This window comes from Phascolarctos cinereus, unplaced genomic scaffold (genome assembly GCF_003287225.1).
Source record: "Phascolarctos cinereus isolate Bilbo 61053 unplaced genomic scaffold, phaCin_HiC Scaffold_726;HRSCAF=1367, whole genome shotgun sequence".
Lineage (NCBI taxonomy): Eukaryota > Metazoa > Chordata > Mammalia > Diprotodontia > Phascolarctidae > Phascolarctos > Phascolarctos cinereus.
In genome coordinates this window covers 371,944,508-371,969,297 of record NW_027556098.1, presented here as the reverse complement: position 1 = coordinate 371,969,297, position 24,790 = coordinate 371,944,508, and the positions used below count along the sequence as shown (strand labels likewise).

The 24,790-nt window shown below is 54.4% G+C and overlaps 1 protein-coding gene across 5 annotated transcripts in view; it reads right to left on the bottom strand.

The window, feature by feature from the left end:
- Nucleotides 1-20,844, bottom strand: part of AHDC1 (AT-hook DNA binding motif containing 1) — an 87,077-nt gene extending 66,233 nt beyond the window's left edge. For 2 of the 5 annotated variants that reach the window (XM_020983264.2, XM_020983263.2), the window contains exons 1-2: nt 20,200-20,441; nt 19,772-19,882 (exon numbers count right to left, since the gene is read on the bottom strand). The gene's annotated coding sequence lies outside the window, so the exon portion shown is untranslated. The other 3 variants (XM_078145546.1, XM_078145547.1, XM_020983268.2) reach the window with 3 other exon arrangements.
- Nucleotides 20,845-24,790: the final 3,946 nt, after the last annotated feature.

The following is a 24,790-nucleotide window of genomic DNA, read 5'->3' as shown; positions in this document are numbered from 1 at the left end:
TTTTGCCAGGGGTATCATGAAGGAGATTCCTGCTCAGTTTGGGGTTGGGACCAATGACTTCTTAGACTTATTTCTTCCAGTTTTAAGAGTAGGCTTTGGGAGTAAAGGAAGATTTCCTAAAAAAGGAAGGACCTGACATGGGTTTTGAAGGATAGACAGGATTTGGAGATGAAAGAAGAAAGAAGAACGAAGAACATACAAGCAAAAGTTGGAAACTGAGGGATGCATTTAGGAGACTGGGGACTGGTGGAGAGGGCAGTAATGGGAGATTTGCCTGGAGGGGTTAGCTGGAATCAGACTATTGTGGTCCTTGAATGTGAGGTTAGGGAGACTGGACTCCAGCATGGCACACAGTAGGAGCTTAATAAATATCTGTTGATAGACTATCTGTTGAATTTCTCATGTAGGCAATGGAAAATTTGAGAAAGGAAGTGACTGGTCAGAACTGTGCTTTAGGAAGAATAAGTTGGCAGCCTTAGGAGGATGAACTGGGGCAGGGAGTGGAGGCAGGGAGACTGATCTGAGACTGAACTGAAGCTATTCTGGTGTCCCAGGTCTGTGGCGACATGGCACTGCTCTCCACCCCAACCTCAGAAAGGTACAAATTCTTCAGAGATTTTCCCCAATTCTCTCTGCTTTCTTCTCCCCTCTACAATCCCTTCTGTTGGGACACGAGGCATCCAAAGCCCCATTCTCTATCTTGGTCAAACACCTCTAGGGTTCCATTTGGAGCACATCTCTTTGCCCACTTCCCCAGGGATAGGCAAACTGGTGTGACTGAGAGTCCAGACTGGGGGGAGGAAGGTGATTCATAGGCAGGTAACTGGATCAGCTTTGATTCTGAGTTATAAGTGTGTCCTTCCTCAGACAATTAGGAAGTTCCTTCCCCTCCCATCCCTTCCCCTTCATTGTAGGAGGGAGGCCTGGTAAGGATGGAAAGGAGGGGCCTGAAAGGGGTAGCTGGGTGAAGGGTATCCCAGTGGGGAATACTCTGCAGGAAAGGGCCAAGGGAAATGTGGGGAGATACTCCAGACTCCTCCTACATGCTAGGTATATGCCCAACCATGTATGTATATATGAGCAAGTGGGAGTGTGCATGAGAGACAGGCTATATTTAAAAAAGGGTGTGGGGTTTTGTGTGTGTGTGTGTGTGTGAGAGAGAGAGAGAGAGAGAGAGAGGGAGAGAACATGTGGGGGAAGCAGGCCTTGGTATCTAGGTGTCTGTGTGTGTGGATAGAGAAGGGGAGGAGAAAAGGGTCAGGGCTGAGCTGAAAGCATGACTAAAAGGCCTCAGTAAGGGGCTGACTGCCAGGTGTGGCTCGCCCTGGACTAGGGTTTTGAGGACACGGGTGAAGATATTTCCTCCTGGGCTCTGCCTCGCACCAGATCCCAGGTTAGGCTGGGAGAAGGCCTCACACTAGGAGCTGGGATGATCTGCTCCAGACCTGGACTGGAGGGACTCAGTCTCTGTGTCTCTGTGGGTATGTGCTTAGGTGTCTTTGTCTAAGTCTGTGAGTGTGTGTGTGTGTGTGTGTGTGTGTGTGCATGCGAGGTTTTGTCACAGACTGGTGAGCAAGTTAATCTCAGACTCCCTGACACGTGGAATAAAATCACGCTCCCGTAATGGAATCATTCGTCTTCCTGTCCAAGGAGAGAGAACAAACGGAGCCAGGGCCACCAGGAGGAGGTCCTCCAGCCAGGAACAAGGCCCAGGAAGAGATGGCTAAGGCTCCACCCTCTCTGGCCACAAGCCCCTTCCATGTAGCCCTGTATCCCTTACTCCTATGGGCACAGTGGCAGTCTACCCAGACCAATCCCCGAATGTCTATCCCCACCCCTGCCCAAGCCCTGGACCCACTCCAGCCCCAGGGCATGTGAAAACAGGCCTAGAGGACCATTGAGACCTTGAGAGGCCAGTGTCCTTCCCTAGCTAGGTTCCCTTCCCCCACCTTAGCCAATGTTTCCCCATTCTGTGGCCCCTCAGCCTGGGTCCTCTCAGTCTGGGCCCCCACTCTCATCACTGGTGAGCATATATATCCCTGGGCATAATGCCCACTCCCAGCTACCTCAAAGCAGTTCTACCCACCCAAGACTGGGGTGGGGGGATAAGGGCAGTTGAGTAGGGGGATGGAAGGGTGGGGAAAAAAGAGGGGGCAGGAAGGAATCTCTCCCCCAGGTTCCCTCCCCTCTCCCAGAGGGAAGGGATGAGTTCCAAGCCAACGGGATTTTCCATCTCTCAGCAACAAGAATTCCAAGTGATCAGTCTGTGGGCTTTGGCAGGATGCCTACTGGGGACCCGCCCCCTGCCCACTAGGGACCCACCCCTTGCCCTGGGCTCTTGGATCCCCTGGGCTGGGCAGCTCTGCACTGTCCATTAGAAGGGGGGACACTCTAGGCAGACGCCAAAAGGGAAAGAGGGGAGCTCTGTCTTAGTGGGGGCTTTACCAGAATGGATCCTGGAACACTCTAGTTTCTGTTCTTGTGGGAAATCACAACCTTGAAGGCTTCAAGACCCCACCCACTGCAGTCTTCCAATGCCTCCCTCCCCACCACTATCATCGCCCCCTTTCTTACCTGAAACTTTTTTGACAACAGCAACCCATCCCACCTCAGCCAATTCTATGTTCCCATCTCCTTTACCCCCCACCTTTTCACCAAGAAGTCCGTTCAGCCCCTGTCCTCTAGTGAGCTGTCCCTGATCAACTCCCAGGCAGCACTGAGAACTGCCTAACTCTGCCACCTCAGCAATGGAACTGGATTGTACGTACTGGATTACTGAGGTCTTGGGTCCTATTCCGGCTCTTTTTCTCCAATCAGGGCAGGCAGTACGTTTTCCCCTAAGTCCCAGTGCCCCACCCAGGGCTTTCTATATCTACTCTGGTCACAAAATGGGCTGGGGGTAGGAATAAAGGGTTATTTTGGCCATAGGTCAAAGCTGGGAAAACTGAGGCAGCTGCTTTTTTTTTCCCCCCTTCCCGCTAATGTGACAGAGATGGACTATGGGAATCTAGGCTTCTAGTTAGTTCCAATCCTAAACTCCAGGACTGGTTCCCCTCTGCTCCCTTATACACAGATAACCTGTGCAGGAGGCAGAAAAGGAAGGGCAAAAGTTGTCATTGGTTGGGGTTTGCTAGCCTCTCCATAGAAGATGGGGCTCAGGTGGGGCAAGGAAGGAAGGCTCCAGGTGGAGGAGAGGAAGAGAAAGAGTGTGAGGAGATCCTGAGAGCAACCCTAACCCAACTGTAAGGGCCCAGGCCCTGTGTCACCACCTCCACCACCACCACTACCACCCCCTTAGCACCACCCCAACACAATGGCTTAGGGGCATTGTGGGATCAGGTTTGGTGAGAGATTATGAATGTGGAGGAAGGGAAGCAGACACACTCCAAGATTTATGAGCCTAATTCTTTTCCCTTAAATTTCCCCTCTAAGCTTCCCCCCACCCCACCCTACTACACCCCGTCTTGGCTGTTTTAACTCCGCCAGACCCTGCTGAGTGCCTGTGGCTCTGAGCCAATGATGAGGGTCCCCTCCCCTCCATTGCTGTTGCTGGGGTAATCTCCAGCCCATCAGGTTACATTGGTGGGAGTGACCACCCTGAAGGTATTGTGTCTCTCCTCCCCACATCCACTACTATGGAGCCAAGGGGGCTGGGCCCTGTGCCATCATTGTGGGAACTGAGGAGGAATGCTGAAATGGACATCTAAGTGCAGCGACCTTCTCTATCCCCCCGCCAGGAACCAAGGCAGAAGCTCTGCCCAATCTCAGCCAGAGATTACATGGCCCTCCCATATCCTCTTATAAATAGCGCCTATTCTCTGCCTTCCCAAGGGTGTCTGGATGAAAAAGCTAGGAGTGGGGCAGGACAGAAATTGACATACCCTTCCCCTTCATACCATGGCCCTGTAACCATCTCCCCTGCTCAAATTCTGGCCATAATTCCCTGTGTGATCTTGGATAAGTCCCTCTCTGATTCTCATTTTTATCATTTGTAAAATGAGGAGGTTGGTCTGGACAATTTCTAGTTAGAATGATCTACTATTCTAAGTTCTATGGGTCGTCCCAGCTGTGACATTCTGTGCTCTAAGGCTCCCCCAGCTCTGACATTCTGTGTTCTATTGGTTCTCCCAGCTCTGATATTCCATGTTCTAACATTCCATATTCCATAATATCTCACCTCACCTAGCCCCTGCCCCCAGCTCTCACACTAAGATCCTGTCTGCCTTTACCATTCGATGATTCTGATTCTAATTCTTCCCTGGCAACAAGTCCCTCCTACCCTCCATGCACGCCCCCATAAATCTCCACCCCCCCCAACATCAATCAACCAACAAATATCTATTAATTGATTACCATGAGCTAGGCTCCCCTCCCCACCTCTGCCCTCTCTTCAGCTGGGCCCCAGGGTGTAACTCCTGGGATCTGAGTCAGGGGGAAGTTCTTCAGGAGCCTCTGGGGCCCTATTTGTTAGTGCTGGAAGACCACACGAAGGGAGTGACTTGTCCCTGTTTATTCACTAGGGGCAGGAAGAACAGGGTTTTTCTGCACCAATGGCTTAGGATAATAGATTTCAAGCTGCAAGGGACCTCAGAGGACATCTAGTCCAAGCCTCTCATTTTACAGATGAGGAAACTGAGGCCCAAGGTCATGGCGGGAACTAGAGGCCTCAATAGCCAGCATTCTTTTCCCTGGACCTCCCATCAGCACAGGGGGGCGGAGGCGGCCTCGGCCAACGTGCCCATGTCATCAGCTTTGTCTGTGCTCAAGACCAGGGAGCTGAGTGTCCTTGAATCCATAAGCATGTGGCTTATGTTGGTTCAGGAGGAGTCCTCCAAGAGGAGTCAGGACACCTGAATTCCACTCTTGACTCTGATAGGAATTTGCTGTATGACCTTGGCCAAGCCCTCAGAGTGTTGGTCCCAGGAGGGCAAGACTTGTGTTTCAGCTAAAATATAGATCTTCCCCAGTACAGAGATGCAGCTGGGTGTTGAAGTGGATGAGACACTGGGCCTGGAGTCATGAAGACGGTTCAAATCCTGCTTCACTTATTAGCTATGAGGCACTAGGGGAGTCACTCAACCTCTGCTGGCCTTGGATTCCTTAACTGTAAAACGGGGACAATAATAGCACTTACCTCCCAGGGTTGTGGTGAAGTTCAAATGTGGGTGTGTAGCACAGTCCCTGGCACATAGTAGGTGCTACAGAAATATATATTCCCTTCTCCCTCCAACAGTACAGTGTTTCTGTATACAGTAAACATTTAATAAATGTTGACTTTCTGTCCCTCAGTTTTCCCATTTTTTACAAAATGAGAGAGCTACAGAGTGGATGATTTCTGAGGTCCCTTCCAGATCTGAAATTCTATGTTCTAATATTCTAACCCTATATTCTGATAGTCCAAAAAGACCAAAAGGAGTTCCAAATTGGGTTAAGGAGTGGCATTGGCCAATGACTAGCTGTTCTTCCTGAAGACCCAGGCCAAGGCCTGCAATAGAAGGGTGGGGAAGGGCAGGAGCATCATTCTACCACCCAGAAGGGAAGGCTGGCCGGTGCTGAGGCCTGCCCCTGTGGTATCAAATCCTAGGCCCTCTCCCAAAGGGAGCAGCTGGAGGGAGGGGGAAGTGGCAGCTCCCTCTCCCACTTCTCCTAGGTCTCGGGCTGTTAGGCAAGTGGGCCATGAGGGCTGAGCACACACAATCCACTTTTAACCAGAGCTGTGTGCAAACCCCAGGGAAGGCAGCAATCCTGGTAGCAGGAAGGAGCAGTGGACAGACAAAAAAGAGAGTGTAGTTAGGACTTCAGGAAGACCACAGGGCACTAAGGGGGGGCACCATCAGGGCAGGGGCAGGGAGGCAGGATGCTCGAGTTCTTGGCCCAAGGGCTGCCTCTCCTCCCCGGATGCTTCCCTGACTCATCAGCCTCTTGTTAGAGGTTCCCTGGGACACCCCTGGACCCTCAATGCCTTCACCTCTACTTTTAATGAGCCTCATTAGTATCTTAGCCTGGAGCTCGGAGCCCCCAGACAGCCAGGTTCAGGGAGGGGTGGGGCATGCTGGGATAGCTTGCCAGCAGGATGGCACCCTTGCTGCTCACCACCAACACCAACACTGCCCCCCCCTCCCGGCATCAAACCCTGTCACCCACCCAGTGTGCCTTTTGCTTGCACCACCTGTCAACTGCCCAGCGTGTCACCCGAACCGCCTGTCACCAGCACCATGTCAGAGACATCTGGCAAACCCCATTGGCACTGGTGAGAAACAAGAAATGGAGAGAGTGCAGAGGGAAGAAGGAGACAGTGGCCAGAGGGGAGGAGAGGGACTGGGGAGCACTCCAGGAGGCTGCAGCATCACCATAGCAACCTTCACTTCCCGCCCCCACCCCCATTCAGGCTTCAGAACTAGAGGGTCAGGGGTTTAGGTGGAGGGGGAGCCAAGAAGGAAAGAGGGAGAAAGGTAGGAAGATGCCCTCTCCATGCCCTCCCCCCCATCTCCTCAGTCTTGCCTGTTGGGCTTGGACAAACCAGTGGAAATCCATTTCAATGGTGCTGTGGGAGTGTGGAGTGTCTTCTCTCCCTGACCTGGAATTGGCTCAGCCAGCTGCCAATTATCTTGGTTACACACACACATACACACACACACACACACACACACACACACACACACACACACACACACACACACACACACACACACACACGGAGTGTCACTAGCCCAAGGTCACACGGAAGGAGGGGAGAGGTAGGTTGGGGAAACAAGGACAGGGGGAGTTCCCTTATGGAATCAACCCCAATGGGGTGAGTGAGTGGTGCCCATAACAAGCTGCAATCCCTCCTCCCCCAAGGTGACTGGGCCCAGGCTGCCCACCCCCTCCTCAGCCTTCCTGAGGCTCCTGTGAGCAGATCCCCAGGGTCTGCATCTTCATGTTGCATTATTTATAAAACTGAGAATGAGCAACAGCTGCCATGTTCCTGCCCTGGTCAGTCTTGCAGACCCAGCCCCTCCAGAGCCAAAGGGCTGGGTGGGGGCATGTGCCAGTCAAGGGCACAGGAAAGGGAGAAGAAGAAGAGAGATGGGTCAGCATTTCTTCTGTCCCTGAGTCGAGAACTGTAGCCAATTCACTGGGACTCCCCCTTCACACACACACACACACACACACACACACACACACACACACACACACAACTGCCCTCTCCTCTGGAAGCCTACAGTCTCCATCTGGACACCTAGCCATTTATTTTGGGTCTGGACACCCAGGAAGCAGGTCTCTGACCCCTTCATTGCGACCAGGAGTCCAGCAGAGTGGGAGCTGCCCCTACTTCCTGCCTCCCCGGCCCTGCCAGCCCATGGGTCAGTGACTCTGGGGGAGTCTTGGCTCACACAAGGTCAGGGTCTCCCCTTCCTCAGTCTCGTCCTAGGCTGGCTGAGTGAGGCCTCCCTGCCCCACTCCCCTCCTGTTTCTCCCCTCACCACCTCAACTGCTCTCCTCTCTTCTCCTCCAGGCAGGCAGCAAGCCACAGGATTACTTCTGCATGACTGCCCATCTCCACAGGGGGGTCGGAGACCCTCCGCCTACAGCAATCTTTAAAATTCCTCCAACCCAACCTTGCTTGCTCTCCCTGCAGTGCTCATGCATCTGCTGCAGTCTGCCCGTGGAGCCGGGGCCTGACGCCCACGGGCAGATGGGCACAGCCAAGGCCGGGCTTCGGCCATAGCTCTCCCCTGCCACTGCCACTGCCCCCATCCCTCTCCCTCCACCTCAGGTAGGGCCATCTGCCCCCTTCACACTTCACTCACCTATCCCCTGGTGAACCCTGCCCCCCCTTCCTCAACTCAGAACCTGCCAAGGGCTGACTCTGTCGACACCTCCCCAAGGCCCCCACTTCATTCCACTCTGGTCCCACCGGTCCTGACTCTGCTCTCCCCAGCTATACACATGTCCACCAGAGGGTCAGTACTCCATGTTAAATCACCTCACAAACTGGGCCCTACAGGTGAGCCTGTGGCAGAGAGGTCACTGAGAGGCCCCACTGCCAGGGCAGGGCAGAGGCTGACCAAAGAGTCCTTCAGTTGATGGCCTTCTCCCCAAGCCTGGCTCCCGTCTGCTCCCCTTTCCTCTGACTCTCCCATCCTCTGCTGAGGGGAGGGGGGTGATGCTAGGGCCAGGCGCTGTGCCCACGGCTCCCTGGGGCCTGGAAGGCTGGCCAGAGAGATACAATCAATGTCACTAAATTTTTCAAGGCCCCTAATGGAGCCTTGCTTCCCCAGGGCTTGGGGGGTGGGGTGGGGAGACAAGGGGGCCTTGCCAGACAGAGAAAATAGCACATGTCCTTTCTCCCTACAGCACCCCAAGCCCAGCTGGGGTCCCTGGCTGCCTGCTCCACACCCCTTATCCCTCCAAGCCAATCTCCTGCCCTCCTCATTTTTACCTCATGGGGCAGCAGTGATGAATAGGGGTTGAGGGAACCCTAAACTCATCCCAGGGCACTGAAGGTGTCAATTTGGGTCAGGGATGTATTGGGATGGGGGGCCCGTGGCCATGACATAGGATATTCTGCACTCCCCCCACCCCAGATGCAGGAAGCAGCAGCCCCCGCCCAGGCCTTTAAATCACTCTTCTCTCCTTGCAGGGGCTGAGGCAGTTTCTGTGCATTCATAATTAGGGGGTGGAACAGATGGCGGAGATTCCGTTTAAAATAATGCATCTATTAGAGTAACCTTCGCTGTCGGGAATGCACTCCCGTTCTGGGGGGTGGGGGGGAGGGAAAGAGGACAGGATCTGCAGCCCTCCCTGCTCCCCTCTGGGGGGGGCACGAGGCCCCCTTCCCCAATCTCTCTTTCTGGCTCCCCAGAGGTCAGCAGGCATCTGACTTTAGCCACTCTAAAGACAGAGGAGGCTCCTGAGTGCCCAAGGTGAATACTCCAGATCAATTTCCCAGATAAGCCTCCTGGGGTCAACTTTTGGGTCTTCAGGTAACAATCCTTCTCTGCTCCCTCCTCCCACCCCCAAGCTACTATAGTCCAAGAGCTACTGGCTGAGATAAGGTGCTTTGAGATCATGCTCAGGGAAGCTACCTTGAGTAGCCCTGGTTGCCCCCTAATCTTCCTCAAGAATCCTCCCCAAAAGGCAAGGCTGAGGGAGATTGGTCCCAGAGGGGCAAAGGTCTTTGTTCACAGGCTGGACAGACCCGAACTGAGTTGGGCTTCTTTGTCCCAGAGTAGGGTTTCAGTGTCAAGGAATGCCAGTGCCTGGCTGGGAGGGGAGAGGAGGGGAGGGAGGAGCTTTGGGTAAGAGGGGGCTCTGGGAAGTGGGAAAGGATTGAGCAGGAGAGAGAGACAGAGAGACAGATAGAGACAGAGACAGACAGACAGACAGAGGCTGGAGCTGTCTGTGCCAGTGCAGACACCATGTCCCGGAGAAACAGGGGGATGTGGGTGAAATAAAAAAAGACTATGGATGAGAGGAAAATGAGGCAGAGGAGAGGGCAGATGAATGTTTTTGAGAAGTGTATGTAGGTAACTCTAGACAATCTGTATATTTTGGAGGCATTGTTGGGTAATAGGCAATTTATATGTAAAGATGAGTGGGTCAGCAGGTTTTAAGGGTTTCATGCATTGCAGGAGGGTCTGGGGGGCCTGCAGGGGGAAGTCATGGCTCCACCACCATGGCAGCCTCTGAAACTTTTCACCAAAATATCCTCACACCTGTACTGGGGTGTGTGGTGTGTGTGTGTGTGTGTGTGTGTGTGTGTGTGTGTGTGTGTGTGTGTTTGAGGATGTTCCTGCAGGGATCTGTGTGTGAAAGGTAAGGATGTTTCTGGAGCTGCAACTGTGTGCTTTTGAAGGGTCTGGATGGAGGACTGGCTGTGGGGAACCTTTGTTCGAAGGAGATGGCTTTTAGGGGCTAAAGAGCAGTATAGGGTATGACGTTCTCTGAGTGATTGGGGTATATTTTGGCAGGAGGTATTTAGAGGGAAAACAAGAATAGCGAACATGGAGATGTGTGTTGGTATGTGTTTGAGGGTGTGGGGGGGGAGGGGATGGATGAGGAGCAGTAACAACTGAGCTCAGGGGGTGCTTGGGTATCCATGTAGTTGGAGGTAGCTGGGCAGATGATGAGTGTTTGGAGCTGAGGGGAAGGGGCTAAAGCTGCAGAAAATGAGGCTTGGTGGGGGTGGGGCTGTAAGGTGTTCGATTCCAGGGGGTGCTTCATAGGAGTTGGGGGGAGGATATGTCAGAGATGCTTCACTTGCAAGGAACAGGCCTCTCCCAAGCCTGGCCCAGAGTTTGGGAGGAGGGAGAGAGAACAGGCCCCAGGTCCATCTGTCTGTGCCTGTGCCCAGGGCCTGAGCAGAGCTCCCTCCTCCTCTCTTCCTTGCTGGCTCCCTGGGGGGGGGCGGGAGCAGATTCCAGCCCACCCATCTGCCTTCAGATATTTAGTGGTGGAGAGAGCAGCCTCCTTGCTGCCTTTAGGGCATTGCTATGTTTGAAGCATCACAGGCAAGGAGGGAGGTGGGGGGGGGCATGAAAACAGGCCTTGTGAATTGTTCTCAGCTCCTCAGAAACCACTGACGCCAGGCAGAAGAGAGGAGAGGAGTGGGGGCACACACAGTACAAGGATGGGGGGTGGGGGAGCCAGCCAGGCATCCAGTTCCCTGGGGCTTTGGGGTCAGAGGCCTGCTGGGGAGTAGGAAGAGGGAGTCTTCAGGTCAGCTCCTGGGCCCCCAGTTCCAGGATTGGGGTGAAGGGAGTGGCAGCCCAGACAGGCAGGGACCAGCATTTTCTCTATGGATGTCAGGCTTCTTTCTACCTGTGTATACCCTAGTCCCCTCACTACTGTGCTGTGTCACCCCCCCACTACCTTCCAGGGAAGAGATTAGGGGGAGGTTATGGAATATTACTTTTCTCTTGCTCTACCCAGCCCACCAGCCTCTTCCTGTGTAGCTGGCCTAGGATCTGCCCCTCCCCTGAGGGGGCCCCCACCTGTTGAGGGAGTCCTCCCTTGGGCTGCAATTCCCCTCCCAGCTGGGTGTCCAGCTCTGTGGGTAGCACTTTCTCCCCACCCAAATCCTTTCACTTCTTCCCAGAAACTCATTCTAGGGCTCTGCGCCTTAACCACTTAGCTCCTCCGTCCTAAGGAGTGTGTGTGTGTGTGTGTGTGTGTGTGTGTGTGTGTGTAAAACCAGGTGTTCCTATGGTACGATAATGTGTGTGAGACATAAGATGTTATATCTATGTGTCGGGTAGTCTGTGTGAGACATAAGAATATATGCACATCCACAAGTGTGGGGGTCGATGTGTGTGTAGGTGTGAGACTATGTTTAAGTGAGAGACAAACTCTGTGGGTGTGACACAAGTGTGTGTGACACAGGGGTTGTATGTACATGTGATGGGGGGGCAGAGTGTTTGTGTGTGAATATGCTTTGTGTGGCTAGGCAGAAAGGTAAGAGATGTTGTGTTTCTCAGCCAGGATGGAAAAGAGAAAGGTGTTCAAACTCTGTGTGTGTGTGTGTGTGTGTGTGTGTGTGTATCACTCAGACAGACAGACAGACACAGAGCGGGGAGGGAGAGAAGAAAAGAGAGAGAGAGTGAGAATCAGGACGTTTGTATGGTTTGGATGACAAGTGTGTGGATGGAAAGATGAGTGGCTAGTGGGAGGGAGCTGGGCACGTGTTTGTCTCACTGTCTTTCTCTTCATATCTCTGTGTGGCCTGGCTCTGCACCATGACCTTAACAACAACCTGTCTGGGGGTGTTGGAGGGCACATACTTGGGGTGCTCATTTGATGCCCTTCCTCTTGACCCCGAGTTCCAAAGAATCTCAGAAGAGTACTGGACTAGGAGTTTAGGGATAAAGAGGCCCCTGGCCCAGATAACTGAGGGTAGGAATCAAGCAGCAGGGAGGTCGAGGCAAAGGGAGTGAGAACAGCTTTTGAATCTTCCATCAAAACCATGTTGACTCTGGGTCCCTGAGCCTGGCTCTCCTGTGCCTATTCCTGTCTGTGTTTGTCTCTGTCTGTCTGTCTGTCTCTTGGTCCATCTGCCTGTTTCTTCTGTCTACGTGTGTATCTATTGGTCAGTCTCCATTTCTGTCTCTCTCTGTCCATGTCCATCTGTCTCCATCTGTGTGTGTGTGTCTCTGTCCATCTGTTCATCCATCCATCTGTCCATGAAGAGGCTTCCATCTCTTGTCTGTTAGTCTGTGTATGTATGTCAGCAGCCACCTCCCCTGTGGTCAGTGAGTCCCCTTCCTGGCCCAGGCCCTGCTCAGGTTGGGGGGAGGGGTGCTGGAGGGAGCTGGGGCCAGAGTAGCAGCTTCTAGAGGCTTCGGTGGCAGCCGGGCTGGGAGGGGATAGAGGGGCCAAGCCAGCTGCAGAGCAGGCCCCTCCCCTTAGGATTCTCCCCTAAGGACCCCGGAGTTGGCTGTATTTGTATGTGGGGGGGCAGATCAGGGCTGGGAGCCTGAGGGATGAAGCTAAGACTAACTGAAAGATTCAAGCCCCTGGGGGATAGGGGCGGGGTGGGGTCCTGAGAAGAGGCCCCAGCTAGAGTCCTTCTTCTCAAAGGCCCCCATGACTGATAGGGGAGGGTTCTTGTGGCCAGAGTAGAGTGAGAAGGCATTAGGACCCAGAGGCTCCTGGGAGGAGAGGGCACTGGGGGAGCCCAGGCCTCAGGGGAGGGAGGGGCTGAGACTAAGTGCTTCCTGTCAGCTGGGGACTGGGGGGGGGCTCCCTCCCCTCCCTTCACTGGTCTCAGGGGACCCCTCTCACTGTTGAAGGGTGGGGGGGAAGGCTTGAGGTGCTCTCTGGTTTGGCCCCTGAGGCTTCAAAGGCTCCCTGCCAGTGTCCATGAGGGTACAAGTTGCAGGGCCCCCTCTCTCAGGGCCCTGGATGAGCTCCCAGCCTGGCCAGGACCAATGCCTCCCCAGCTCACTCAGGAGCAGAACTTGCTAGGCCCCTGCGACCAGCCCCAGGGGCCCTGCTGTTAGACATAGAGTGGGGTGGAGTACCTGCTTCAGCCTGGTCTAGCACTGCCCTCCCACCCTGCCTGGCTCCACTCAGACCCCAGCTGCCCCCTGGGTTACATGGATGAGGCTGGTCCTGGGTTCTAGTTTTACTCCTCTAACTGCCTTCCTAAGGAGCTGACCTTTTACCTGAAAACCAAAACTCAGGAGTTCTACTTCCCAGATGCCCAATAAACCCAGATAAATCACCTAAGGCAAAGCATTTCTCTTCCCCTGGGCCTGGAAAATGAGGCAATTAGAATGGTCTTTCCCCTCTAGGACATTCTGTGTTCTAAGGCCCATCTCAGCCCTAACATTCTACGTTCTAAGGCTCTCCCACTCTGACATTTCATGTTCTAAGGGCCTCCCACCTCTGACATTCTGGATTCCTTTCTGGCTCTGACATTCCATGTTCTAACATTCCATATTTTAAGTTCCCTTCCAAATCTGATATTCTATAATTCTAAATACCCAGGTCATTCACTATCTTCCTCCCAACTCCCACTATCAGGTGTCCTCCTTAAACACTGCTTCCTGGAACCCAAGTTCTCAACCACAGTTGGTGGGCCCTCACCTCTATTCAAAGATGGGCTGCCCAGGAAAAGTCTCCCTTCCTTTAAAATCTAAGGGATGTAGGCACTAGGGCCCCCATCCTTCCATTGAATTCCAGGAGATGGTTTGGGATCTAATTGGTGACCCTCACTGCCCAGGCAGCCACTATTATTGGACTCTTCCCTTCCTGTAGCTACTTGGTCCCACCTGTACCCCATACCTGCTGGAAACCTAGTTCCCAACCACCTGTAGGCAACCTGTTGGATGTTCCCACCTTATACCCAGTCCACAGATAAGGAAAACTAAGGTTCCCAGAAAACCTGGCACAGAAGGGATTGGGTAGAGTGGAGCTCCAGGGTGGGAATGGGCCTTTCTGTCAGAGGCCAGGCTGAGCCCCGGGAAGTGGGGGGGCGGAGACATGGGGATCCAGCCCCAGACAAAGTCCACCCTGGCTTCACTTGACTCCACTGCTAAGGCTAGCCTGGGGAGGCTGTCTCCTGTGGTCTCCCCTAGCCTTTCTCAAGAGGCTCCTCTCTTTCCCCCACACTTAATTTTCCATCCTGCCTTCTTTCCTTATGGGCACAAAATGAGGATGTCAGCTCTAACATAAGACTCCCAGGGATGGAAGGGTCCTTAAAATCTCATCTGATCCAACCTCTTCATTTTACCGAGGAGGAAACTGAGGCCCAAAGATGGGGCCCGGGTCACATAACAAGTGACTGCCTGAACTATTGCCTGACCCCCAAGGCCAGTATTCTCAGCACTGTGCCTCCTGCCTGGCTCTGCCTCTCCCTCCTGAGCTCTTGGAAGGCTGACTCACTGATTCCCCTCCCCTCTCCTGCCAGCCTGCCAGCCTGCCAGCCCGCCCACCCTGGGGGGCCCTGGCCACCTCCGATTCCCTAGGCTTGGCCACAAGGCCACCCACTCTCCTCCCAAAAGGCCCTGCCCCATCCCCTACACTCCTTAGCCTAGCCTACCCCCACCTTTTACACACACAAGGATGGATCTGGGCTGCCAACAACTGGCCAGGCCCTGCCCTCAGGGGGCTTTGACTCCACAGTCACCAAAGATTTTCTTTTTTCAGTTTGCATCTGGGGAGAGGCTAGGGGTTTCTCCACATTCTGGGGCCAGATCAGAAATTCCACATCCCCTGGAGCTTACTTGTTCCACTCCTCCTCCTCCCTCCTCCCCACTTCAAACACACATCCACCACTGAGAGATTCTCTTTTTGAGAGGGCCATTGGCCTCCCCCTCCCCCTACTCTGGCCCAGAGTATCTCTGCCTATACTGGCTTCTGTTGGGGGGAGGAAGCAGAGGAGGTGGGGTTCTCTTCTCCAAAACTGTAGCTTTTCGCATCTCCGCCTCTCCTGGGTATGTCCGTCTGCCCACTGCTGGTGACTCTCCCCTCTTCTGCCGGCGGTTCCGCTTACCCTCTCCCTACCTGCCCCTGGCTATCGATCTTGCACTTCAACTACTTATTCTACTGTGGCTGCCAACGTCTTTCTTTATGTCGCTCTCTCCTTTCTCTCTGTCTCACTCCTCTCCCTCCTCTTTTTCCTCAGTCTCTCTCCCTCTGCTCTCTCTGTCTCTGTCTCTCCCTCTCCTCTTTCTCTTTTTTTCTCTCTCCAACTCCTCTCTCTCTCCCTCCCTCTTTCCTCAGTCTCTCCCCAGTCTCTCCTTTTCTCCTTCCTCCTCCTCTCTCTGTCTCTCTCTCCCTCTCCTTTTTTCTCTCTTCCTCCCGCTTTCCTTTTTTTGAGGGGGGGGCAATTGGGGTTAAGTGACTTGCCCAGGGTCACACAGCTAGTAAGTGTCAAATGTTTGGTCTGAGGCTGCATTTGAACTCAGGTCCTCCTGACTTCAGGGCTGGTGCTCTATCCAATGAGTCATCTATCTGCCCCTTCCTCCCTCTTTCCTCAATCTCTCTCGCCTCAGTCTTTTTCCTTCTCTCTCCTCTCTCTGTCTCTCTCTCTCCTCTCTTTTTTTCTCTCTCCCTCTCCTTTCTCCCTCCTCAATATCTCTCTCCTCAGTCTTTCTTTCTCTCCCTCTCCTCTCTCTCCCTCCCTTTTTCCTCAATCTCTCTCTCCTCAGTCTCTCCCTCTTTCTCCCTCTCCCTCCTCTCTCTCTGTCTCTTCTCTCCTCCTTCCCTACCTCTCCTACCACCTCCCTCCACACCCCCACTTCTCCTGCTCTCTCCCGGGGGGGGGGTGTCCATCTGCTGGCATTAGCAACATCTCTTCCCTTGCTCTCTCCTGCCCTTCCCAACCTTGCCCCACCCTGCCTTCCCAGCTCTCTCTGCACCAGCCGCCTGCAAAAACACCTAAGATCAGATTGGGTCTACCATTTAAGGGTTTTTTTTGGACCTGATGCCCCCAAGATCCCAGCCAGGTCAGGGGTGAAAGGCTATTTTACTACAGACTTCAGAGGGCAGGAGGAGGCCAAGGGCACAGGATCTCCTGGGTCCATATCATTTGGCCTTGGAGGCTGGGACTGGTAGATGGCATTCACCAGGGGGTACTACTGACTGGGTCCCTCCTACCAAAAAACTCAAGTCGTCTCCAGGGCACTTGACTTATTAAAAAGCTGTCAATGAACTAGATAATTCTAAACTCTAAATTCTATATTCTAGGGTCCTTTCCAGGTCCAAAGACAAGGACTCTTAAGTGTTCTTGTGTTATGGATCCCTCTGGCAGTCTCAGGAAGCTTTTGGACCCCTTCTCAGAATAAATTTTTTGAATGCATAAAATAAAATCCATAGGATTGCAAAGGAGACCAATTATATGGAAATGCAGTTATCAAAATATTTTTTAAAACAGCACCAAGTTTGCAGATGCCAGGGGAAGAGCCCCTGTTCTAAGGTGATTTCTAATTCTAACATTCCTCTAAAGTACTTATGTTCCAAGTTGCCTTTAACATTTTATATTCAGGGTTCTCACATTCTATGTTCTAAGGCTCCTTCCAGCTCTAGCACGCAGTGATTTTCTGCCCATAGGGAAAGCAACAGGCACAGGGTACCTGGGTAAACTCTGGGGGTCACAGCCCCAGGCTAAGCTGGGAAGGAAGTCCCTGTTTTCAAAGCTTGTTCCCTCTCCCTATGGGGAACCTCCTCCTTCCCAGGCCCATGCCCCCCAAATGCCCTATGCTGAGGGCTGGGCAGCACAGCTGGGATCCGTGCCCACAGGAACAGGCACCAGGGAGAGGCCCTGTCCTTGAATCTTCTTTACAACTGAGCCCCCCCCCCCCACCTCAAGCCAAGATAGGAGGGGGGAGAAGCATGATGACCCAGTCCCTTGATATGTCCCTGCCCAACAATGGGCCACTCCAGGGGGTCTGTTCCTCCTTGCAGACCCTTTGGACAACTGCCTGACAGAGGGCACAGGAACACCACTCAGTTCCCAGCCCTTGAAGCTCATGGCTCAAGGAGGGTGACCCCAGCCCCATCTCTCCCAGGGGGCGGCAGGCCAGCTCTGCCCCTCTGCTACCCCAGCTCCCTAGTGAATGCAGTAAATGGCAGGCTGTTTTTCTTTACGACACCAAATTACCCCAGAGCACAGCAGCTCCTTCCATCATTGCCTCCACCATAGATCACATTAAAAACTCACAGAGGGCAGCTTAAACACATTGCATTTGTTTCTCTCTATATTATTTCAAAAGTAACGGCATTAAAAATGGATTTTACTACGGAAAATAAATATCCGCACGTGGACGAGTAGGCCGGCTGGGGGGGGGGGGCCACCAGAGGGAACCCCAGGCATGGACCAGAGAAGCCAGGGAATGATGGCCAGGAAAGGTCAGACCACACCCCAGGTCTCTAGCACCTGTGCCCCCCCATTTCCCACCCCCATCATCTATACCGCCCCCCTCTGTTTGGTCAAAGCCTTTACGAGTCTGGACTGCTGCCCATTGGCCTTGGCTGGCTATCAAAAGTCTAGTCCTTCATTGCCCTCCCCTCCCCGGCATCTGAGAGGAGGAGCTCTGGGGCAAGCTGCCTGCCTGTCCCTAGGGGTCACTCAGGTTATTGACCCAAAGGAAAAATATGAATTCCAGTGACTACTGAGTTTGATTTTCCATTAGTATGAAAATAAATATGTATCTGTTCAAAGACTAGAGAGTCAATACACACCAGCTCCTGGGGGGTAGGGTGAGGTGGGCCTTGGTAGAGCCTAGACAGAGCCCCCAAACCATGAGGTAGCAGGGGAACTAGCAAAGATGATCATTGCACACCAGAAGTACCTGTACACACACACATACAGAGTCCTGGGGTCCATGTACCCCAGCTACAACCCAACAGTGGAGCACCCCAAGCTCCACATAGAATACAATGTCACAGATAGTCCCTGGCCCTGAAGGACGAGTTGCTCCATCCCACTCACATGTAACCATGGCCCCTGGGTGAGGCCTGTGCTTGTGACCCTCAGGCCAGTTCTACAAGGCACCATGGAAACACCTGGCAGGGACCCCCCAAGTTTCCCTCCTTTGTGTCAAGAGACCCAGGTGCCTCAGGCAACAGGAGCATGAGGGTGGCCACTGTCTTCACCCCCAGCGGAGGGCCCAGCCTAGGTTGAGGGTGGGCAGGCAAGAACCATGCCTTGTCAACAGGAGACCCAAGAATATGCTTGGGCAATGCTTCCCACAGTGTTGCCTGGGCCCGGCTATGGTTGGCACTGCCAGGCAGTGCCTGGGCACTGAGCTTTGTTCCCAGCACAGCCCAGACCCCTGCATTGGCCACCAGCTCAATCTGGAGGGCCCCAGGCATGGTGCTGGCTGCTTTTTCTTATTCCTCCTTCTCTCTCTACCCTCCCCAGGGAAAGGACAAAGCTACTCTTGCCAGGTTCCCCTCTCCCCCCTGCTCTCTTCAACATCTGGTCCAGCCCCAGCCCCCTGGGGTCTGTGGTACAGAATTCCTGCCCCCACCAGTTCTGGTGCCCGCTCTCTGCCCCCAGGGGGACTGCCCCTGCACTCCATTTGAGCCAAGCCCATCCCCACATCCTTCCTTCCCTCCAGCTGGCTGGGGCCTGGCCTGTTCATCCCACCAGTCCAGCCCAGCAGGGGCCCTGGGGGTCAGGGCAGGAGGGGGGGCAGAGGAGACCCCCCGCTTCAAGCCAGTCCTCCTCCTCCCCCAGTCCCCTGCTGGATATCGGCCCTTTCCTGTAGTGCAGGAAACACAGGGCTCTTTCCTACAGACAGCCAGTGCCTGCCCCCTGCCTCTCTCCTCCACCTCGCCAGGGGGAAGGTGGGAGGCTGGCCCCTAGGGAAAGGCTTTCTCATCCAGAATCTGCCAACTTTCCCTGGCCCCCGCCCCGCTGACAGCTGTCACTCAGTGACCTGGGGGTGGGGGGGTGGGGAAGAGAGAGGGGGTCCAGCCCAGCAAGAGCCTCTTCAATCAGAGCCCAAAAGGAAACGCATTCAGAAGAGCCATTATTTATTTATTTATGCAAAAGTGAACCGACTTTGTAAGACAGACAGGTAGCTGGGCCCACCTCCTGGGCTCCCCGACCTAGATTTTGGCTCCCCAAATATCTCCTTCGACAATCACTGGCCCCCATCCTTCAACTCTCCGGAGTCAGAAGAACTTGGGGATTTGGGGGCAAAGGGAGGGAACCCCCTCCCTCTGCAGTCCCCGCCCCCCTTGCAGATCCTCAAATCCAGCCTAGTTTACCCCTCCCACAGTCGCCGTCCCCCTTCTTCCCCCCTCCCAGTCACATTCCCGAATCGCTGAAGCAATTTACAGTTCGAAATCCAAAGGCAGAGAAGAGGTGGGGAAGTGGGAAGGTGGGAAGTGGCGGGGGGGGGGGGGGGCGGCAGGCAGGGAGGAGAGGAAAGGGGCGAGAAGCAACACCGGGGGCCCATCGCCCCAGAGCCGTGAGAGCTGCGGGGCAGCCAGGAAACCCGAGAACCGCCCCCCCCGGCCCCCCCCTCCAGCCGCCTGGGCTCCGCTCCCCTCCCCTCCCTTGCCCGGCTCTGCCAGCCAGGCTGAGCGGCCGCCCCGCGCGCAAACAAAGACAGACGGCACCGCGAGCACCGCAGCCGCGGGGCCGGGGAGCGACGGCGGGAGGCGCGGGGGGCGGGGGCCGGGGCCACCCCGGGAGGGGGGCCACACAAAAGACCCCAGCAGTCCTGCGGCTGGGAGGGAGGAGAGGAGAAGGAGGAGGAGGGGGAGGGGGAGGGGGAGGAGTAGAGGATGGGGAGGAGGGAAGGGGGGGAGCCGAGGCTGCAGGACTCACCGAACTGCTGGGCTCCGTCCGGGGCTCGCTCCTGCCAAGCCGAGCCGAGCCGAGCCGGGCCGGGCCTCCGGGGGACTGCTCTCTTCCGGCGACGCGGGCTCTCGGCGGCTGCTGGGGAGAGTCACGGAGCCCTCAGCGCCCCTGGCCGCCAGCACTGACAGCATTTCTATCTCCTCGGCTCACATTCTCCTCGGCTAACTCCCCTGGACATGGTGGTCCCCCTCCTCCCTCCTCCTCCGCCCTCCCCTCGCCCGCTCTCTCGCTCTCCTTTTCTCTATCCCTTTCTCTCCGGGGGCCCGGGGCTCGCCCCCCCAAAAAAACCCCTTCCAGCTGCCGCGCGCGCGCGTGCACACACACACACTCACCCACAGTCACACTCACACACACAGCTCTGGACCACCCCTCCCGCCCCCTCCCCAACTGCAAACCTGGGAGAAAAATCTTCTCTCGGCAGGCAGCCCTCCTCCTCTTCCAAATCCTCCTTCCCTGAGCGCCCCTCTCTCTCTCCCTGACCGTCTGTCTGTCCCTGTGGCTGTCTGTCTAGCTAGACTAGAGCCTCCCTCCGGGAGCGGGGCTGGGTGGATAAAGGAAATGAGGACAGAAAGCAGAGGTTGGCTTTGGGTGGTGGTAGCTGGATTTCCCCCCTCCTTCCCTCCCTCCTTTCCTCCCTCCCTCCTTCCCTCTCTCTCTCTCTCCTCTCTCTCTCTCTCCCTCTCTCCCTTTCTCTCTCCCCCCTCCCACCAGGCCCCCTCCCCTCCCCTCCCCTCCTCTCTCCTCCTCCTGCCTTCTGGTGCCTCCGCTTTGTAGCGCCGGGGCTGTGCGGGTGCCTAGCTGTCTGTGTGTCTGCCCTCCTGGCTGGCTGTCTGTCTCCCCAATGTATGTAGGTGCGGGCTGCTGGCTCTCTGGCTCTCGTCTGACTCTCCTCTTTTCGGCTCTCTCCCTCCCTCTTCCTCTCCCTCTCCCTGCCTGGCTTTCTCAGTCTCCTCCGCCGCCGCCGCCGCCACCGCCACCACTGCCTCTGCTGCTGCTACTGCTGCTGCTGCTGCTGCCCCTGCCGACTGTGAGCTCGGCTTACCTTCCCTGCTCACCATCCGGAACCCCAGGGAGAGCTCGGCCCAGAGCATGCCGGGAGTTGTAGTTTCCTCCTGGCCGCTGGCAGCACCGCGTGCGGCCCGAGGGGGCGGGCGGTTGGGGCAGAGGAACGGAGGCACGAGGCGGGCTCCTGTTCTACCCCGCCACGGTTGCCCCATCCCGGATCGTGGAGGGCGAGGAAGGGTAACTGACCTCCAAGTTCTGAGGTTCTTAACTTGGAGTCCATGAACTTGGTTTAAAAATATATCTTGAGAACTGCATTCCAATAAAATTGGTTTCCTTAGTAATCCTATGGATTTTATTTTATGCATTGAAGCACATTATTTTGAGACGGGCTCCATAGGGTTCCCTAGACTGACAGAGGGGCCCGTGATGCAAAAAGATTAAGCACCCCTCTCCTAGTTGGTGGTGGTGGTGGAGAGGGTGTGTGAGGCAGGGATGCTGGTTTGCCAAAAGGAATACCTGGGATTGGGGATGGGGTCCCAGAGAGGAGAAAATCTGCCTCTGGAAATCCAGAGGCTGTTTTTCCTGTTTGGAAAATGTTTTTTCTTCCCCAGCAAGGCCCAGTGGAACATGCTCTTTCCCTTCCAGGGCCCCATCTTTTTTTAGCAGGCCTTCCTGTAGCTCCCAGGACCCCAGCTTTGCAGGGAGAACACCCCCTCAGACAGCCTCCTACCACTATTTTTTGCCATCACCAGGCTTGGACCTGGGAAGGGGAGTTGCGGGAAGAAAAGCAAAGGGGAAGGAAAAAGCCCAGATAATTAATCTCCAGAAATCTTATGGATAACTGGGAGTGGTGATATATTTCCATCATACCAGTCAGGTAATTGCAGGTGGAGAGCACCAGGGGGCTGTGTAGACTAGGAGACTAAGCATTTTCTGGGAGGGGCCAGTTTGGGGCAAGGGTAGGAGCAGGAAGTTGGCCGCAGAGACCAAATCCTGGGGTAGAGGAGGGGGCAGATGTTCAGCCATCGTCTCTCCCTATATCTGTGTTGATCTGCCCACATCTCCCTGAGCTTGGGTCTGACTCTGCATCTTTTCACCTCACCCAACATCCTGGTATCTGATTGTGTCTGGGTCTCTGCCCTCCTCTCCTATGCCTTTATTGCTCTGGTTTCTGGCCTCTTATTGGACCTTCATGTGACATGTGACATGTGAACTGGAGGGGGATGGGGGTGACACCTGAACATCTAACTTTCTGTGAAGTTACCCTTGTCACTGACTCCCCTCCAAAGCCTCAGAACCAGTCTGGGACTCTCCTAGAAGTCAATAAGATATGCTGGAGGGTAGAGATAAGAATAACTCACAGCTAAGCCTCACACCCTGTGAAGTGATACAGGAATATAATCATTGACTCTTCAGTGGGAGGATCTGGGTTCCAGTCTCTGACAGTTTTACCACCTGTGTGACCTTGGCCAATTCACTCTTTTCCCTTGACCTCAGTCTTGCCATCCCTAAAATGAGACTAGGGGGCCTCGGAGGATCTTTCCAGCTGTGGATTTATGATCCTGTGAAGATAAGGGCTGTTATTCTCATTTCACAAATGAGGAAAGTGAGACTCAGGAGTATAAGGCACAGGAATCTATTGAAAATCCTACCTTTCAGGCCCTTTCTCCTAAAAAGGGACGGGAGGAGAGGGGGACATTAGAACTTTTCTGCCCCATGACTTAGGATCCAGATGGGTCCAGGGAGGCTTTTCCACCCCTGACTCTGGGGACTACAGAGTCCTGTGGCACCCCAGCCCAGAGAATTCTGCTTGCCCTAGAAAGTAGAATCCATTTCAGGTTCAAAGATTTATTAATTGAATGGGAAGCATTAAAAGGTCAGGTATTAATCAAAGAGATGCTTAAGGCTGTCAGGGGCCCTTCTTCAGGTTTGGATCCAGGCTCTACAGTTATCATAAAATATACATCATGTTGGCACTCAGCCCTAGCAAAGGGGAACTTCGTGATTTTGCTTCAAGGGTAGGAGGGGCTCCCAGCTTAGGGCCTGCCCCCCACATACTAGGGCTTGCCCCTGGGCACTAAGACCCCACCCAGTCTGAATCACAAGCAAAGGAAGGAGCTGGAAAGCTTCCAGGAATCCATTCCTGGTAGAGGGGAGTAAGGAGCAGGGTTAGGAAAGACAGGGAAGGATGTTACCGTTACATACGTGTAAGTGCCCAGGGTTTGGACTCATGATGGTACCCGAATGAAGCTCCAGTCTTACCCAGTCCAGAGGCCCAGGATCCTCTATGGATTGTGACCCTGTGTCCATCTTTTCTGCTGTCCATTTAGATTTTTGTTTCCTGCTGGAGGGGAAGCCATGCAGGGAGGAACTCTCCCCCCATCCCTTTTCTAGAGAGCTACCCAGTAAGAGCAGGTGGGAATACTGGGGAGATGCTAAGGGCAAATAGGAGGTGGAGGACAGGGTGGTCACACCCTATGTAGGGCAATGTGATTTCGTAGAATGTCAGAGCTGGGAAGGGTACCTGTAGCATGGAGAACGTCGAGACCTGAGAACATAAGACTATCAGAACTGGGAGGGGACCATATAGTCTGAACCTAGAATTTTAAAGATGAGGAAACTCAGACCCAGGGAGAAGGACAACTGTGCCCAAGACTATGAGCCCTGGCATTCCAGGGAGGTGAGCCCCCGGGGGTGGTACAGACTGCTCCTGCCCTGGAGGGACATGGGAGGGGGAGGTTGAAAGAACGGATGGAGGCCATTCTGATCGAGGCCATTCTGATCTGAATCCCACAAGGCTGGCTCTGGCCCCTGACCTCAGCTACAGAAGGTCTCTGTGTCCTCTCCCGGGCTAGTCAGACCTCCTTAACAATCCCAACTCTTGATCTTGTCCCCCCCAAGCCTGAGTGCGGTGTCTCCCTTGACAAGTGGGATCTCTGGGCCTTCCCGCGGGCTGCTGCCGCCACCTGGTGGCAGACCTCACGTGCCCATCAGTGCCACTTATGGTAAATACGGCCAGTCTGGCCCCGGGGGTGCTCTTTCTCCACTTCCTCCCCAGAACCTCTTGGGGATCAGGGGGGAGGCTGAGGGGGCAAATGCAAAGATTAGGTGTCAGTGGAGCATATAGGGTGACCATTCTTCATCCTTATCCACACTTGGCTGAGGTATTGAGAGACTGGGGGAGTAGAGGGGGTCACAGCCTGGTCTAAAGACAACTAATAGTCTGGATGACTAGATGTAGGCAGCGGAAATTGGATCGACCCCAGTCAGTGCAGGTCCTTTAGGATGGGGGGGGCAGGTACAGAGCTAAAGGCCAGAAGCTTAGGTGCCAAAGTTGTATGCAGAGGACTGGGACTAGAAGTTAACTTTAGAAGCTGAGGGGCAAAACCTTGAGTGATGAGGTTGAATTTTAAGGACTAAGGGGAAGTGTAGAAACAGAGGCTGAGGAACAGAAGTGAGGAGCTGGGGACAGTAGTCGGCAGTGGAAATCAGAATGAGGCCATCAGTTAGACTCAGCATTGACTACTTGAAAGGTAGAGCTCTGGCGCTCAGATGGGACTGGGGAAGAGAGAAGAAAAATTAGAGGAAAGGAGACTGGGCGAGATTTCTAGCCCAGGGGAAGGGGCCAAGCCCAGCACCAGCACTCTTCAAGTGCTTCAAGAAAGAATTAAGAGGCGGCCAGAAGGCCAATGACCCTGTCCTCTTTCTCTGGAAGCTTAGATAGGGTAAGGTTCTTAGGTAGCTTCAGCCGAGATTCCATTTGAGGAAACTGAGGTGCAGAGAGCTGAAGGTCTTACCCAGAGTTAACCAGCCATGGCACCTAAGATAAGAACTCAGGTCTCAGACCTCGGCAGAGTTTCATGGACCTAACCTTTCCTGGGGGTCTGGGACTAACTGTCCTCTAGGTGAGCAGGAAGCTGTAGGGGACTTGGCCCACCACCCCCAGGGGCAGAGAGACCCAAAATGCAGGAAGCCCCACAG